A 6,018-nucleotide genomic window follows, 5' to 3' on the forward strand; every position below is an offset into this window, starting at 1 on the left:
GAGAGGAGAATGAAAATAAAAAATGCAGGGGTATTGAGAGAGGATGCATAAACATTGGATGACAAAGTAACTTCTGACTGTGTTCTCTTTGCATTAATAAAACTTACTTTTGCTATCTTTGTCACTTCAAACTCTTTTGCACACTCACACACACTCACTCTCTCATTTAATCTCTCCTCTGTCCCCTTTCTCCCACTTGTTCCTTATTAATTTTTATGTTTCTGACCTCAGAAACGGGCATGAGTACACAGATATATTACAGTAATTATCTAATTTTACAGTGCCATTAAATGTCACAGAAACCCAGAGTTATGGCATTAATACAATAAAGAGGGTTTGGGCCAGAGGGATGATAACTTAATACTGGACCAGTCTACTGTGGATCTTTGCCAGTTTTATTCTACCAACATCGTCAGTGTCTTCCATAGTTAATTTGACACTGCATGCATGATAAAATAAATCTATTTATATTAGGTTAAAATGTCTATTTGGTTAATATGATACAGACTAGAATCTTTTCAAAGTTTCAAAACTCAAAAGCGAAGTTTGTAAAATTGTATGGGTGCTATTAAAACCTGTTTTATATTTAGCTGAATATTTTGAGCATAATCTTTGTTCTACATGACAAACACAGACAAAACATTCACTTCGCGTCTTCATTTCTGTATTCAGACAACTATGTTTTCCACCAGAATTCAGATTTACAACATATTATATTTAGATTCTCCTCATTTTCCAGGATCCTGGCCGGCAATAGTGTTATTTACTGTGGCTCTGACTGAGGCACATTTGGGAGCAGTTCAAATTCAAAGCTGTGCCAATCTACTCGTTCCTTTTTTTTTTTGTCTTTTTTCTTTTTTCACCCCCACCCCTCCATCTCCCTCTATTTCTCTCATTCAGTCTCCACTCATTTCTGTGTACCTCTGTCCCAATAGATGGAGATGTGAAATATTTAAACACACTTTGTTGTTTGGGGACAATGCACATCAGCAGATGGGCCATCACTGCACAGACCCCAATGTATGCAAATCTCCATACAAAGCAGCCCAGGATGTTTTCAATATAACACAAGTGCCTCAGGCCCTGTTTTAATCCCTCTTTACCCGCAGCCAATGCACTGTTTCATCCAGTCAAACGCCTTAAGCGCTATGTCAACTTGGACATCTGGCCACATAACTGAACCAAAAAACGTGTGCATGTGTGTGAGGAAGGGCGCATGTTTATGGAGGGTTAGAAGGAGAGATAAAGGTGATACAGTGCATGCTGTTGGACTGAAATATCTAGAGATAAAATTATCAGTGGCATTATTAGTGGCAGAGTACATCGAAGGACCAGGAGCAATGTAGTTTTCTGAGGTGGATTCTTCGCCCTCCACACCAGGGGAAACAGGTGCCAGTGTTGCTTTCTTCATTGTCTCTTAACTTGTTTTGCTGTTTTCTCACTTGTTTTTCTCACCCCCACCCTCTAGGAATAAGCAAACCACAAGTACACATAGAAGTACACGCACACACACAAACCTGTGCGTGCACAGATGCACTAACACACACGCATTCACGTATACAAATGTGGCACGGTAACGCATGCATGCTGCCTGCAGACGTTCTGGTCAGAACACTGATTTCTGTCGTTGTGACATCTGAAGGGTGCTACAGCACAGCCAGACACCTGGATACACATGGCATCATTCACTACTGTGTGTCAAAGTATGTGTGTGTGTGTGTGTGTTTGTGTGTGTGTGAGGGTTTGTGTGCACGTTAGGTGTGCGTTAGGTGTGGGGGAAGGTGCCATGTAAGGCAGCATCTCCTGAGGGTAACTCATCGGCTTTTCCTGGATGGACCACAAGTTCAGATGCTTGTGGCAATGTTGCATGTCCTCATTGACCTACATGATACAGAATACTCATGTACATGTATGTGCTACATACCTCCATGCAAAACTACATGTGCACACTGCAAGATTCATGGATTCACGTGGGAGAATGAAGTCATATTCGATCATGCAAATCCTTGTCAACGCTTATGCAGATTAATTTCAAATTAAATGTTACCTGAACTCTTAGGGAATGAAGGCTGTCAGGGAAAATAAAGTGTGTAAAAGACAAATGGTTTCTAATCGGAAAGGTTACTAAAACCTGTATATAGTATATATCACACAAAGAGATACAATTATTACCTGTCTTCTTTGTGTTTTAAATGCTTTCCAGTTTATTTGAACTAGATTTGATATGAACAATTAATTTACAACAATTGCACATAATCAAAAGACATTAAAAAAATCAACATGTATGTAAAGATGTTACAACACTATCTGTTTTTTTCTCACACTGTTAATTTTTTTGTCGATAAAACAGGTTAGAAACTTACTTACATAAATAGATATTGAACTATATTTTCACATATACCACCTTAAACTGCTTTGATCATAATTTAATTGCCTTTTGTTTTCTTCAGTAAGAGGTATTGACATCTAATTTGTCTTGTAACTGAGGTCTTGGAAGATAATGACTACCTGCATTTTGCTATTTACAGCTTAATAAAACAATGTAGATAAAAAGGACAGCATGGTCTAGTGACTGAATAATGAATACTGATTCATACTTTTATTTTAAACGTCCTTGTTTGCTCATTGTTTGCTCAAATTGTAAAAATGTGTTCAGGTTATGAGTAGCCACTATATATCGGAGCTCTGTAAGCATATTCCTTTTGCACTGTGTTTGTAGCTGGCATGAGAGAGACTGCCTGCAGCTTGTGTGATGGTCTGTGGATATGTGTGGATGTGGAGGGGAGGGGTGGGGGGCGGTCTTGTGTGTGCATGTGTACTTAAACCTCAGGCCATGAAAGTGTGTGTGTCTGTATGTGTGCCTTATTATGTGTACGTGTTTGCATGTGTATGTATCAGTGTGTGCGTGTGTGTGTGTGTATGTGTGCAGGGGAAGAAAGAAGTGTAGGTGAGTGCAGAAGACAAACCTGTCAGTTTCACAGCTGGTTTCTCTGGCTGCAGGGCTCAGGCCGGAGCTGGGTGACACTCAGCATCACAGCACCACAGCACAGGGCCCGGGGTAAACACACCATCATATACTGTAGGATGACGTACACACTCACTCTTACACACACACACACACACACACACACACACACACACACACACACACACACACAGAGAGACACACCTTGGTTGGTTGCCCTCACCCATAAGACCAAGAGACCAGTGAAACACACCACCTGGGCAAGTCATTATATCTTGTCAAAGATTTTCTTTTTTTTCGTTTTGGCTCCATAGAGGTGTGAACAACATCACAGACCAGATTGCCTGGCAATGGATTGACCATCATGTTGTAAGGAAGGGGTGGGGGGAGGTTGAGAGGAACACAGAGTGAAGAGAGAAATAACAAGAGAAAAGTATAATGTAAGATGAGAATGGCTTTCTTGCGAGTTGGCTTGTCTCCCCGCATCATGAGCCACAGTTGCTCGATCGGGACTATCATGGCCGCTCCTGACACATTATTGATGATGGAACTTGACGTGGACTATTAGCTGGATGGTCCCATCCTTCGTCAAGAAGAGATGGTGCTCCCATCCTTTGGTCTCATTTCGGGACTCACTTCATAGTGTGTTCCCGAGCTGAGTGGACTCTCTGTGGGGAGAAGAGCCTCAGGCAGTCCCCCCCCCCCCCCCCCCCCCCCCCCCCACCCACCCCCCTCCAACCCACTTCCTCCACCATCTCCAACCATTTCCATCTCCATGAAGATGGAAGTGATGGCAATTTCTTCAGGCTATTCAGGGATTGTTGGCCTTTTTTAGATATCTCATAATAAGTGCAGTTTACATACAAAACGCACATAAAGGTAAGACAAAAATGAACACTGGGGTTAGGATACATAATTGTTCACAATATGCAATATTCAAGTTGACAATTATGATTTTGTAGTGAGTAAATCAGGTATGTTAAGAAAAACAAACAGCCACATTGTGAATTCTGTTCTGACATTTTGGGGGAGAAAGACCCCACCAAAGTGGATTCAATTATAGAAATGAAGTAAACATGTTGACAGGAGGAATGAAACTGTGTTTTGACTGCTGCTGTCAAGGGAGGTTCCCTCTCTAAAGTTTACACAGCAAATGATTATGCTTCAGTGATTCTGCACTGGACGTGTGTGTGTGTGTGTGTCTGCGTGTGCGTGCGTTTGAATGTGTGCACTCAGCGATCAACTTCTGCTAAATACTAATTACTGAATACTTAGTACGGATGCCCTTTCTATTGGGTCCCTTTAGTATAAACATTCATTATAGCTCTTTTTCTCCTTTGTAGCTCCATCATCATTATTCAACCGCATCCCCCGAGGAGCAAGACAGAGCCGAGGCCGGGGCCGGGGCCGGACCAGGCTGGGGGAGAAAACACTGTAGAACCAGAGCGCCAGGACCTGGGAATGCACACAAGTGATATTTGTGCGCTGAGATCAAAAAGCATTTACCTTTAGATGTTTCCCCGATATGAATATTCAACATCCTTATTGAAATCTAATTTGGGTCTCCTTGTCTCAGGGGTCTTTTCATCAGTGCCTGTTGCCTGAGGCCACTGCTGATTGACAGCCAAACTTTAGTAAAGAGCAAGCAGGAAAAAAGGGGAGATCTGGTGGTGTTGGAGATGTGAGCGGTGTGAAGCTGGGGAGAGCTGGAACAGATGAGTGGAGGGGTACTGGGGTGGGGGGGTTGGTTGAAGGGGGGCGACGGGGGGTGGGGTATTTAACCTCCTCACATGCATGCACAAACAGAATGCTGCTGATTATTAGGAACCATGGGCTAACATAATGAGCAATACGCAGTTATTTTAAATTGTTTCATCATTTTAGGTTTTCTCCTCTGTAAAAAAACATTCTCCCTCTTACCGTAGTGGTTAACATGCAGTATACTTGTTCTGTTTGCACAGGAAGATCATTTTATATTTCCCATATGCATAAATTAGGAGAAATCTGCACACTTGCCATATATAGCAAGTGAAAATGTCTTTGTATGATTCCCAAACGGATTCTTTACCTGATTTAGCCTCATTACATCAAGTGTTTTTATTAATAAATAATCAACAACAATGGATTTAAAACAGCAAGGGATTGTATGCATTTTAAATGGTTTACTAAAATATTTAGGTGGAATAAAGTCACTCTCTATGATAAAAGGCAATGTAAAAGTGTTCACATTTAACCAAAAAACATTAAATTATTGGGGGGCCTTTCGCAACTGTGTAAATATTTACACAGTTATGAGAGAATTTCATTTGTCTCTTCCTGTTATAAAACTATCCATCTGATGCTCCCTGCCAAAGGCATAGCACCATATTGTTTTCTAAAATTATATTTCTAAACATTTTTTCATTTGTCTCCGTGTCTGACTAGGGACCTCTGAACTGCAAAACCATTCATTTGGCAAAACGAGGGAAAAAACTCTCTGTACTCTCATTCTGACTGCAGGGGAGAGTTGGTCTGCAATGATGAAGTGCATTTGCGTTTTTCTAGCTTATATAATAAATATGAGAGGCTGAAGACAGCCTGAGCTGCACCTCTACTGTTATGGCTCTGAAAACAGAACACTGTAAATAAATATTCAAACAAATATACCTGTGGAGCCTACAGGAGCAGGCGTGACTACAATGTTAGTCACAAAAAACTGTCAGTGTTGGATATTACTTTGTGCTGTTAAGGCAAATATTCCTGTTCCTGGTGGGCTGAATTAATAAAGAACAAATGCCATGTGTATGTACACACACACACACACACGTACACACACAAACCAATGTTGTCCTCATCTGGCCAGTGGGTTGAGCATGGTTTAATGTTATTATTGCGCAGGTGTGGGTCTTGTCCCTCAGGGTTCCATTAAAACGATGCCCCTCTCAATGGCGGCTCCATTTGCTCTTTAGATTTAACTCAGGCCATATGTCTAGCAGGAGGCAAACAGCTGATGGGGTTTAATTGACAGAAATCAACATATTTGGTTGTGTGTTTGTGTGTGTGTGTGTGTGCTG

Source organism: Thunnus maccoyii, chromosome 4 (genome assembly GCF_910596095.1).
Source record: "Thunnus maccoyii chromosome 4, fThuMac1.1, whole genome shotgun sequence".
Lineage (NCBI taxonomy): Eukaryota > Metazoa > Chordata > Actinopteri > Scombriformes > Scombridae > Thunnus > Thunnus maccoyii.